Genomic DNA, 13074 nt, shown 5'->3' with positions numbered 1-13074 from the left:
ATGGGAACAGAGCAACACCGAGCCTGCGGCTCATCCCACCTCCTCCCCAGGGATGGACAGGTCAGCGAAGCAGTTCTCCACCAGCTGTCCCTCCTGCAGGGAGCCCTTTCCCCGACTGATGCACGCCCCTTACCTGTCCCACATGTGAGGTGCACAGAAGGCCTTTTGTCCCAAGTGTGGAGGACTCCTGAGCTTCAGGCTGTTTCCTGATATCCTGCCAAGGCAGTTCTTACCTGATGGAGGGCAATGCCATTCCCCAGGAGAAATTCTGTGCTTCCAATCCTTTCATCTTTATTAAGAGGATCCTCTTAATACTGAGGAATGTCTAAACTGGGAGAGATGTTGGAAGGTTGAAGAGTGAAACCAAAGTGTCCCAGTGAGGTGAGCAGGTTACTCTGATACCTTGAAATCACTCAGCATCAGAGAATTCCTGGAGCAAAAGTAAAGACTACTATTTTCCTTGACATGGTGTTAAAGAGTTATTTACTCTGTACAGAGAGAGCTACAAAGAAATGAATGTGTTGCACTCCAGCTTCCCTGCTTTAATTTAGCTGGCTGTTATCTATGTCCCCTTCCCTCATGAGCTACTGGAGACAAAGGAACTCCACAGCTACCTTTGATATATTCTCATGACTAGCTGACTCTTTAGACAAGCACCATCATCACGAGCTGTCCATTTTCAGCTGGATCTTGACTCCAACAAAATCTTCCCAACTGCCCCTTTCTCCTTACTATTGCCACACCCAATATCTGAGCTGCACCCAGGGATGACTCTGTCCAGGGTCAATAATGCATTAGGACATCAGTCAATATGGCTTTTGTCAATGAGCTGCTGTCTGCAGCAGGAGTGCCTTTTAACATGCAGGAGGGCAAAGAGCTGTGGGTGCTTGCTGGACAAAACTGGATGCTGTTACCACCTGACTTCATAATAAAGCAAGTTAGGCTGTGTTGTCAGGGTGAATTTTCCTGCCAGGCACTTCTGCTTAAGCAGTTAACAATGGCACAAATCTGTGGGTTCAGCATCTAGCCGGGCTATAACAAAGTCATTTATACAACCTATGTGGGGTTCCTTCTCGTGTCTGGTGATGGGGGTTTCAAGTTTCAGAACTAACAAAATGGATTATCTTCACCATGTGTTGTTTTATAACATATGCTGAAAATGACATTTAACACAAGCCTGTAAGTGAGAGGCAGTGATGCAGCCACTCACTCTGCCTTGATGGAGACTAAACATGACAGCAACTCAAATAAACACCAGGACTATCATTAGTTTGCAATGAATCTCTCTCACACATGGCATGCTGGAGCCGTGTGACAGCCTCTCACAAAGACAAAAGAGAATGCATCCCCAGTGAGCAGAGGGAAGAACTGGAGGGGAAAGGCCCACAAACCACTGAGAGGTGAGAGTAAAAAGCAGCTGAAACATGTGACTGAGGAGAAAGGAGCCCTGTAATTTTGTGAGGGCTCAAGTGAGAAGAATGTGAACCAAGATACTCAAGGAAAGGCTCACAATTAAATTTTTGCAAATGGAGTAATTAGTAGAGCAATAAATGTAACCAACATTTTCGGTGAAGATAAAAATGGCAGAGAGGCATTACGAGGTGGTAGAAGAGAGAGACATAAGTGTGGAAGAGGTGGCATAGTTTCATGGAAGAGTATCACAGGCTTGGAGAAGGAGCAGTCCATAAAGTTGTCCAAACTACTTACTGTGAATCAGCACACCTGAAGAGCAATGAAAATAAATAATGCTCATTTCTTTTGGAAAACACATTTTAATGTGTTTTAATTTATTTAATATTTAATCTGAGCCCCCAAATGACTTAATTTCTGGAACATGTGTTGCACGTGGGCAAACTGTGAGATAATGGCACTCACCTTTCTGCCTCACACGTGCTTCTGTCATAGCACATTCTCTTCCTGTGAAATGAGAACAGTACTACTATCCTGCTCTGTCAGACCTCCTCAAAGATAAATACTCTGGTACTGCAAGGGCTCAGGTACAGTGGTGTCCTGAAGGAGATGAACACGGAGCAGTCTTAGCCTTCTGCTCCAAACATGAATATCCTGCCCCGCTGAGCCACAGGAGATAGTGCTTGCTGCTTTGCTGTTGTAGTCACAGTATGTCTCTGATGGCCAGTCTTTGAACTCCTGTGGAAATCAAACAGATCAGTAAAACCCACTTCAAAGTTTACTTTTAAAGTTCACCAAATTTTTGACAAAAAAAAAAAAAAAAACAAAAACCAACAACACAAATCTTGGTCAGCAGTGTTAGCTAACACAATATTTCCAAATTTCCTCTTTCAATCTCTTGAAACAGGAGACAATAGAAATATCTGGCAGAAGAGGGTATGACCAAAGCTTTCACAATGCATCTCCTTGACATCCAGAGGTTTTGCTACTGTCTGAAATGGTGCAGTTAACTTTACCCTTTTGTCTTCTCCTTCTCCCTATGCACTCCACATTTTTTTCTCTTTCAACCCCTCCAAGCAATTCCTTGCTTGGACCAAGGTTCAACGGGATCTCATCCCTAGTCATCATCTCAATTCAGCCATGGGGAAATGGCTCTTCTTCATTCCTGAACTTCCATCTACTTGAAATTTAAACCTGTTACAGCTCTGTAACAGCTCTGTAATTTTTTATCAGTTTAAATATTCTCTTTCATCCACAACTGGAGCTGGAAAAACTGATTCTCAACAAATAACACATCCCATGATATGAGTCTTTTTCCATCTGCAGACTATCTGAGAACAATTGTAATTTTCTCAAATGTGTTTTATTTTCTACAACTGCCAAAAGAATTGTTTTGTTCTGTAAAACTCTAGTTGCAAACACCCTTCTGCAAACATCTATGCAACTGTTGGATTTACCAATTACTTCAATAAGTAAATTCATAATTATCTGCTAAGTCAGAGTGCAAAGAAATACTTGGTGTTCCAGGCTGAGGTTTGCTCAGCTGTTATTGGCCATGTTTGGGACTGTTTCCAGCCCTTGGCTGAGAAAGCAAAAATAACTGTGTAGCTTATATGTATTTCTGTTTCACTGAATGCTTTTGCATTTAGAGTTTGAATGTACCTCCTCTCAGATATTCCAGATAAAGTTTTGTACAAGAGAACAGACAAATCAGACATAAAGTGGCTGCCAAAATTCACTCAAATGTTAATTCATAGCAAACATATTTTTGCAATACTGGCTTTCAAGCACAATCCTATACACCCTCAGCGAGCAACAAGGAGTCCCACAGGTAGTGCTAAGGTCAAAAGCTTTCTGATGAAATTACAGTGTTTATGGCCCCCTCCTTCAGAGAGACTAGGAAACCTTGTTAACAGGTTCATAAATCCAGGTGTAAAAGTTAGCCCAGTCATGCAGGCCTGTATGTCATTACTGAATGTATAGGGTTTTGGAAGATGGTAAAAAAACCACATCAGTGTTTACTGTTATGTGCTGAATGCAAATTGGAGTCATCTTTTCCCTTTATATTACAGAATATATAACAAATCTGAAAAGCTATCAGCATTCTTCTACAGCATGCTTCAAAAGAGATTTTTTTTCTTCTGGGTCAGGTAGAGCAGTTCCTGGATTCCTGATTATTCTGAGTGGTGAGCAAAGCCAACACATGAAGAAACCAGCTCTCTGTGTTGGCTTGCTACAGAACTTGCCTTCACACTTATCTGAAGTGGCAGCCCCTCTGGGTATGCACTCCCTACTGCCTTCATTTAAATGCTACAGCTTCTTGTTTTAAATGCACTTATTTTGAACAGAAGACTAAACAACTCTTCTATCCTAATTTAATCCATGTAAAACCTCACATCTGAAAGGGCTGGACAATAAAATGAAGGAAGATGTTAACACTGAGTACAAATGCCCATAACCAGGCTCCAGCACACAATTATCTTACAAATAAAAACTACATGACAAGCCTCCAATGGGGTTTAGAGCCCCATTCCTGATCTTTCTGCAAGATACTCTGAAAACCAGAGACACTGAACCCTTTGGCAATTTAAAGCTTGTTTTATCAGAGTTACAGTCAACTTCTGGTTGTTCATGGACAGATTACCCAGGTTCAGCAGCTCAGTGGGCTCCTGCTTTCCCAAGAAAGTTCTTTGGCTACCACACAGAGCCCAGCACAAATCTTCAACTTTTCCTGCAGGAAAAAGAACCTCTTTCTAAATCAAACTCTCCAAAGCCCCTTTTTCTTTCTCCAGTTACACATTTCTGTACAGAAATTAAATCTGTTCTTTATCTCTTTACCGTCATGCCTGCCATATTAAATCAATAGTTCTCGTTTCTATTCCTTAAATGCATATTTTGTGAAACTTCTTCCTAGTTGATAGTTTGGGGAGAATATAAAGTAAAACAATGTAGATACTTCCTTTCTCAAAAAGGAAAAAAAAAAAGGCAAAAATCCCCTAACATATTCAATGCTGTTGCTATGCATTTTCTCTAATATATAGTCAAATTCTCCCAACATGTCCCCAAAAAGGTTTGATATGAGCTTTAGGAGAAGCACCAAACAGGTTTTTAAGTACATGCAAATTAGTTCACATCTTTGTTTAGTGGCACTGTCAGGCAGCAATACAGGTTGGTCTTTTAATAACATCTTATTTTACAGCTCCAAAGGAAATGTAAACTCCCTGGGTTGGTGACTTGCACTTGTGCTTTTTGACATGATCGTTGCCAATACCAGGAACTGGGAAAGTGAAAGTGAAAATAAAGGACAAAGCAGTGTGTAGTGTAAAGCCAGTGGGGAGCTCACCTGAGATGCCCCAGCTTTTATGATGCTCCATCCATCTGCTGCCTTGGCACAAAGTTTCTCATGCTCAGGCTGTCTACCAGGAGCTAGAAAACAAAGAGACATCATCTCAATAACAGTGGTTAACAAATTATTTTCCTTCTGATTCCCCACATGGAAAACCACCTGCTGGAAGAGAGCCTGTACCATTCCCTTGCCCAACAGTTCCCACAGGCTGTGGTCGTGCCCCAGGCAGCTCCTTCATAGGCTTTGAGAAGTTGCAAAGAGTCAGAGACCAGGTGGGCTCCACTTGGATTCAGGGAGCTGCTGCTGACCTCTGACTTGGCTCATGCTCTCTGGCACACGTGCCCCTGGCATGGTCCAGGATCACGTTGTCCTGGTGATTCATGCAGGGACCTGGTGGAGGCTGTCACAGCTCCTTTCTCTCCTGTGCATGGAGGTTTCCATCACTTGGAAACGAGGTGCCAGCAGTAGCAATGGGTGCAGGTGTCATTGAGTGAGGGTGACACATTTGGCCAAGGCAAGCAGGTAACCTGGGACCTGGGAAGCAAGCAGGTAACCTGGGACCTGGGAATTGATCCCAGTTTAGACACATATCCTGGTATCCTGCATTATTTTTTTCCACCATGTCAATTTGTGGAAGCTTCCACACAACCAGAAAATACTGGAAGCAATGAAAAGTGCACCAGGAAGTCTGCAGAAGCAGGCAGACCATTGAAAGCATTTGGCATTTTAGCTTTAGGTAGACGACACTGAGGACAAGGAGAGAGGGATAGAGGAGGGCTAATGCTGGCACCATCCAGGTACCAAGCCCCAAGTGGCAGAATCCACCCAGCTTTCGTAAATGCAGCCAGAGAAGAGCAGGTTGCCCAGGTGGATGTAAGTGCCTTTCTGCACTCACAAAAATTACTCACTCTCCAAACGCCTCAGGTGCCCTGTTCAAAAATACAAATAATGTTTCTTTCCATCCAGGATTCATTAAGATCAGTGACACACTTAAGGGTTTGGATGGAAGTTTTTTCTCTATAAATATGGCCAATAATATTACACAGTGAGCTATTATTTTTCTAAGAAACACAACTAAAACACATTTAGTGTTGTAGAAAGGTGTCTGGATGATCTATGTACTCCCAGGAATTTCAGAATGGCTCAGAGAGCAAAGGCTATGAGATGGCTCTTCCCCATTAATGTAAGTCCTGCTCCTTTAATTTTGCTCTCACTTTTGTTGAGCAATTGTATAATTTTTCCATGATAGCACTGGACAACCCAAGATTTTACTTTCTGGATTTTAACAATAAAAGTCCCATTTGCCAGAAGTCCCTTTATTATTGCATAGTATAGAAAACAGCAACCAGTAAATTAGGAAGGGTTCTTAGACACCTCATAGCAATAATTAGCATTTTACATCTCTTCTTATGTTCCAAGCAACTGGCACAAGTTACCCAATGAATCCCAGCTCCTTGGGATTCTCTTGCCCCACTGCCAGCTCCACGCCTGCCTGCATGGCTCAGCAGCCCCTGCCAGGAGGAGGATGGATGGTACAACCCTGAGTTTGCTGCCCAGCTGCCTCCAGCCCACCTGGGCACCCATGGTGTTGCACAGACCGCCTTTCCCAGCAGGTTTCTCCAAGCATGGCCACTTGCCAGAAGCTGCTCCTCTCTGGGCTGCAAAGCAGATCTGTAGCAAAACTCAACTGCAGTTTGCAGGACCCAGAGAAAGGGCAAATCTTTGTCCAAACACCAGGTTCAGCAAATAGGGCAGGATGGGGTCATGTATCCCCCAGTGCTCTAACCCCAGACTGTAGGGGAGGATGCCCCTGACAGCCAGCACTGAAGGTGCCTCCATGTGCTCAAAGCACTGGAGGAACTCTTGGCTCCCTCCAAGCAGCCCAGGACCTGGCTGTGGGATGAACCTGCAGATTCGAAATTCGGACCCTCTGAGACCACCCACAGTCTGCCCAAAGCTTTTGCCACTCTCACCTACCACTAAACACAAAGTTTCTTTTCCTAATGCAAAATACTGAGATAAAGAGGTTAAGCCAAACAAAGCCCAAGTGTCCCTCCTGTCCTCCGTGGAGAGGGTACAAGTTTCTCCCTTCTTTCATCAATCAGACACCTTCAGACAGCTAAGTGGGTTAATGCACATGGCTGAACCACAGGGACTGTCCACGTGGGAAAAGTGAAAGCAAAAGCTTTTAGCATAAACCTTGGCAAAGGAGGTTTCTCCTGCCAGTGAAAATTTTGAATGCATCCTACTGTCTTTCCTCAGTCCCTCATTTCACTGCCAAATTAGCACCAGTTTGAGGCACGGCATAAAATACTGGCACAAGTCACTGATCTCTGCATTAAATACACACAAAGAGCTACAGAATTTTTTTAATACAAATTATTTCAATAACTGAATTGATAGCCCATCAAGGCCCAAATTTTCTTTGACATTAACAGGATCGTGGCTTCATGATATGATGATGTGTGTTAATCTGCGATAAAGCTGCATGTTTTAATGAAAGAGATCAGTTAAAGTAGTAACAGTTTATCTCTGCTCTCTAAAGATTCCTGAAATATGGATCCCCAGATCCTTATTTTATGTGCTCTCACATAAAGAGCACTGTGCAATTTCACCTCTCTCTGCTTTAATCTTCTGACAGTCAGTGTAGTGCAGTACTGTGAGGTTTTGGGGTGAAGGGGTTGTCAGTGTTTGGGCTTTTAAATTAGATCTAAATAAACTTTTAATGCATTGCAACCTAGAAAAGTTATTTAAATATCCTTGTTCATAAACAACTCAGGCTGCACTAAATTCAGACCTTCAGATTAAATCCAGGGAAATTCCAGGGAGAGCTTCAGCTCTGACTGGTTCTGTGACCAGTTCTGCAGAGCAGGTCCCAAGCTCAGAGGTACAGGTTCTGTGTACCCCAGCACACCAGCTGGAGCAGCACCCCAAATACCCTGCAGATGCTATTTCAGAAGTGGGCCAAACCCTAATGGAGGTTTGATGACATGGTGCCCCATCACAGAAAGATTAAACTGTGTCCCTTGGTCCAGCTCCAGAAGGAATGACCTTAGGTGCATTACACCAACTGCTCCTGAACAGATAGACTGAAGATAAATGTGCAACTATTGAGATATTTTAACTGGTTTTCACTCTTTTACTTGCTAAAAATTTCTTTCTAAATTCGTGTTTATGCAAACAGTTTTACATTTCCAGGTCTTTTTTTTTCTCCAAATCAGCAGGAAAGAATTTGATTTGAAACATAAGAAAAATTATTTCATTTTCTCTTGCTTATGGCAGACTTACGTTGTCTTAGTCTCCTTCAAATTCACTCTTCAAATTTTCATTTCTTGAGAATGAATTTTTCTGAAGGTACAAATATGTCTGTTTAGAGAAACAAAATCATAGAATCATACAATTCACTGAGTTGGAATCAGTCTTTTGCCTTTCTCTTACTCTTTTTCCCATTCTTTCTTCTCAACAGGCCAAGCCAAACCCCTCAGCTTAGGAGCCTGAACCTGCCTGCAGCACCCAGAGCTGAGCACCAACCTCTGCAAGGCTGGGGCTGAGCCCTCTGCAGCTCCTGGTGTTCCTCAGCCCAGCCTGGCACTGGAGTGATGGACAGGGGCTGCCAGCAGCACGGCCCTGGCCCTGTCCTGGGGCTGAGCCCAGCTTCCAGCAGGATGCTCAGCACGGCAGTGCCCAGCCCCTTGGAGAGCTGGTTCTGCCAGCCAGGAGTCTCCCAGCTGAGCCATGCTTGGCTTTTAACACGTGTAACCCTAGAAAGTGCTTGTCAGCCCTCTCCTCACTCACAGCATTTCGTGCCTCACACTTTTCCTTCAGGATGTTTCTTACTCCTTGTCACTGGTGGGAGGTGCAGCTGCATCACTTCAAGAGACTGTTCACCAGACACCACGGGGCAGTCTAGAGGAAAAACCTGAAAATTTGATTTTTGTAGCTCAAGAGTAGGTCTGTCCAACTAAAGCCCGATGGTAAGAGAGGACAAGGACATGCAAATGTACATGCAATGTGACAGGGGGCTCACCTGTGGCTTTTCTCCAGTACTCCTTTTAGTTGCCACGGATCTTTGCAAAGCAGAAAGGAGATGGATCAGGCCTGAAGGTACCATCAAGGTGTAACAGGTCCAAATCTGGTTAACAGGAATTTCCCACTTACAGCAGGACTACACCAGCACAAGGATATTCAGCCTGCCTCTGGCTGTATTTCATATGATCTATAGATACACATTATATGCAGTTAATCATGCTTACAAGAGCTTCATATTCATTACTCAGTGATATACAAAATACATTTCTTTATCTGTTAAATCTTCACTATCTGTAATTATTCCCCAGGGTACAATAGATAGTGAGTCAGCAGGCACAGATTTAATTATCAGTTTTTACTGTAAGATGATGATGTTTATTGATATCACTATCAGACAGACACTGAAATGAAGCAGATGCTAATCTGAGGTTAAGCTCCAGGAGGCGCCTAGCAGTCTGACCAAAGGGACTGATGTTCATCAGATAATAAAAGAGGAGACCTCCCTCCCTCCCTCCAGAGGCCTGCACAGAGCTCACAGATGTACAGTCTCGTTCTGCAAATTCCTCCTCGCACCATTTCCAACCTCCTCTGACAAGCAGCTTGCCCCTTATTGCAAAGCTTTCAGCCAGCTCTAGCAGACAGTTTAACCCAGCATCTTATTTTGCTTGCACACGAACTTTGTGGTTGGATTTGGTTTGTTTTTCCCCAGTATATCCTAAAGGGTGATGCCAGAGAAGTTGAAAACAGAAGTGAAGTGGTGACAAAGCTGCTGTGACATCACAGTTGTGAGCAGAGTCAGTCTGTCACTGATGCCCATCACACCAAGGTCTGCCTTAAGTAAATCCATAGCAAGGTAAAACACAGCTCCCGAGTTCAAATGGTACAATGTAATGGAAAAGGACCTTCTGTGGGGGAGGACAGGATGACAAACAGCAGCTTTCCATGGGTCTCAGAATGCCATCACTTTCTAGTGTTGAGTGCAATAAGGTGACAGCCTATAAACTAATGAAAAATATGCTGGCAGCTGACACTCTCCGAAATATATTAATGTTTAATATTGGAACTTGCAAAATGACTGGTGAGCTGCTGCAAATGATCATTTTATAGGTAAATTTCAGTGGTACACTTCTTTCCTAGCAAGAACATATCTGTCAGTTTCAGTGAAGATAACAAACCCCACATGATCTCTTTCCTACACAGACATTTGTGCTGCATCCTATGGCAACCCCATAATTTTTATTATTACCCTTTGTGGATCAGCAAGGGAATTATTAGGCCATAGCCTGTTGCACTCAGATCCTTCTGCTCTTCTTTCAGCCCAGAAAAGGCGTGGCCCAGCCTCATGCCCTGCCTGCCACAGCAGCTGGGTGATCTCCCTCTGGCCCTGGCTTTGGGTGACATGGACAAGTCTCTGGGCACAGGACTGCAGGGCATGGCATAGGCAGGCTTTGCACCAGAACTGATTATTGAGAGGTACAAACAAGAGACACAGAAATAAAACACCTCATTGACCAACATCAAAGAGCAGTTAAGTGGTGAACCTGGAACCAGAACAGAGAGTTGCTAGATCACACTGATTCATACAGTCCCTCAGGTCATTTTTGCACTGTTAAGGTCAAAGTCAGGAAGAGTTTGGCAGAATGTGAAGATCCTCTCCTGGAGGTCCTGCTCTTAACGCCACCCCAGCTTGATACCTGGATGCAGAACCCTCAAATGTTGACAGTGGCATATGTTTAAGTTAATGTAAAAGGGTTGCTTTAAATTACTGGGAAGAGAGACTAATACCCTAGAGACTAGCAGAGTTTATGAGATGGGGGAGCAATGATACTTTTTTTCAATTAGAAAGATTAAAAAAAGGAGAGAGACCAACCTCTGGAATTTCAACATATGAGAAAAGATCATTTGCGAAAGGGTCACCCTCAATCTCTGTGCCTAGCTGGAAGGAATTTGTGGTTTCATTTCAGGCCCTTTTGGACTGTTTTTCATGTCAAAATTACATGTTTGCTGTACTTTGTCGTTCTTCCAAGACTTACTGAAACAAAGGAAACATTTGAACGAGATTTGAGACAACTTCTTTCTCACCTGTCAGGAAGGTAATCCCCAACCTTCAGATAAATGTGGGCATGTGGTTTCCAGTATTCTCACTCCATATGTCTTCACAAACACCAAATAGATCTAAAGTAAAAGGACAGGTTTTTCCCTCCGCAGATCAAAAGGTTAAAGTGATGGACCTCGCCCAGGATGATCCAGACTTTCTTCCAAATAATGCCTTCATTTTCACTCCCTATAGAAACACAGACTCCCTGGCACAGAAATTAGGAGAAAGATTGAAGACACCAACCCATTCCAGCACTACTGACCTCAGCCATATCAGCAATTACTGGAACCAAAGCATTCTGCCCAGTTTAGGAATTGATCCTTACAGGTGAACCACTGCAACATTTTGACCACCGTAACTCTGAAATGAGGTAGACACTAAATTGTTGTTGTTTTCTCCTGACTCTCATCCCTAAAGAAAAATGATGCCTAATGTTTTGTGTCAGCTCTTCTTCCAGCATTTTGGAGTAAGCACTATACACTAAACATTACAGCTCAAACATCTCCTGCTCACATGAAACCTTGTGGATTTGAAATCTGCTTTCATGTGCTCATGTTCCCACTGGACTTGGGGAAATATCCATGAAAGCAGAGGGATGGCTTCCAGCAAAAAAGCAAAAAGAAAAGGTGGACATAGAAAGCCATGCTTGCACCACACTTCCATCCCCAGTTAAAGGAAAGCCTAGTCTTCACTCCCGGAATTTTTGCTTGTAGAGCTGCTACAGTCACAAATCACATCTCTTGGCGCTCTGGCCACTGTTTATAGAGTAGGTCCAGCCCTTGCCTTACCCCAGAGGCAAAAATTTCCTGTGCTATAAAATATAACACAGGGTTAAAACTGAAAGCAATGAGCTCAGGCAGCCTGGATGCACCCAAAGCCTCCTTGTTTCCAGTGTGAGCTGTTGGGTCTGGCACTGGCATGGACAGGCCAGGCAGGGAAAGCAGCAGCTGGATTGACAGCTGCCCAGCTGGCTCCACCACTCACTGGCTGGGGGTGCATCTCTCAACACCTTTGCTTTTATTGCTATATGGCTGGACAGGTTTCCAGAACAAGGAAATAGTGGGAGAAAAAATAAAGGGGGGAAAAAAAGTGCTTTACATGGGATTTTTTCTTTGGAGAAAGATGTGGATATGCAAATAGTTCTTTCCAAGAAGGCAAACACTGAGCTAGGCAAGACTTTATTCGAAACCCCATTAAAACACCAATACAACATTGAGCATGAAGTATAGGAAAGGCTGTATGACACACTGTGGTGTTTCTTTCTGACATGAATGGACAGAAGTTATACATAATGCAAATCCCTAAATGCTGACAGACATTTGCAAGAATGTTTACATTTATTTTTCATAGGCCAAAGAAATCAATCTCTAAGGATATCCCATGAGAGACTGCATTTGGCCCTGAAATACTGTCCTGGGAGAGTGTGTTTCTGTCTTCCATCTGACACATTTTACAGAGGGTATCAGCCTAGGGATTTGCACCTCAGCTGTGTCATGAGCAAAGAACTGCAATTGTTTCAATATGCTACGCCGGGACATTTAAACATTGATATTGTGAGGCACTACTTTACAATTCCCATTAGGTTTGGTGTAAAGCACACATTTATGAAACAAAATATTTCTGTACTCACCCATAAAACTCTATGTTATAACAGTATTGAGCATCTGGTTTGAATCAGAAGTCAGGAAATTCACTGTTCTAGCTGGAACTCCATCCTTTCTTAAACTCATTGTGTTTAACTTCTGCAATTCAGATGTGAACAGGTTCTTTAAAAGTCTCACTGCCCCTACTGAAAGATAAGCACTGCAGGCATAAGAGTTCGGAATTAAATGACATTACCAGGGACATTTCTGCTTTCTGGGTATTTCTGAAGGAGCAGCTTGAACAGTGCTAGTAAAGCAGAACAAAAAGACCACACAGAACATCATTGTTAATAGTCTACACAACGTGTTAATGTTGTGAAGCAGGCACATTTGAAGTCAACTTTCAAATCTCAACTCTATCTGAAAATTATTTATTACTTTTAAAGATTCTGCTTAAATTAATGCTTCCTTTCTCTGAAATCTCATTAGGGAGTTTGCCAATAAAATACAATCAGGATTAAGAACGAAAATAATATTTTTTTAATGCAAATCTATTCTAAATCATTTTGTTCATGAGTGAATCAAAAATCTGTAGATGGAAAGGAAAT

Source organism: Haemorhous mexicanus, chromosome 4 (assembly GCF_027477595.1).
Source record: "Haemorhous mexicanus isolate bHaeMex1 chromosome 4, bHaeMex1.pri, whole genome shotgun sequence".
Lineage (NCBI taxonomy): Eukaryota > Metazoa > Chordata > Aves > Passeriformes > Fringillidae > Haemorhous > Haemorhous mexicanus.
This window is presented reverse-complemented; position numbering follows the sequence as displayed.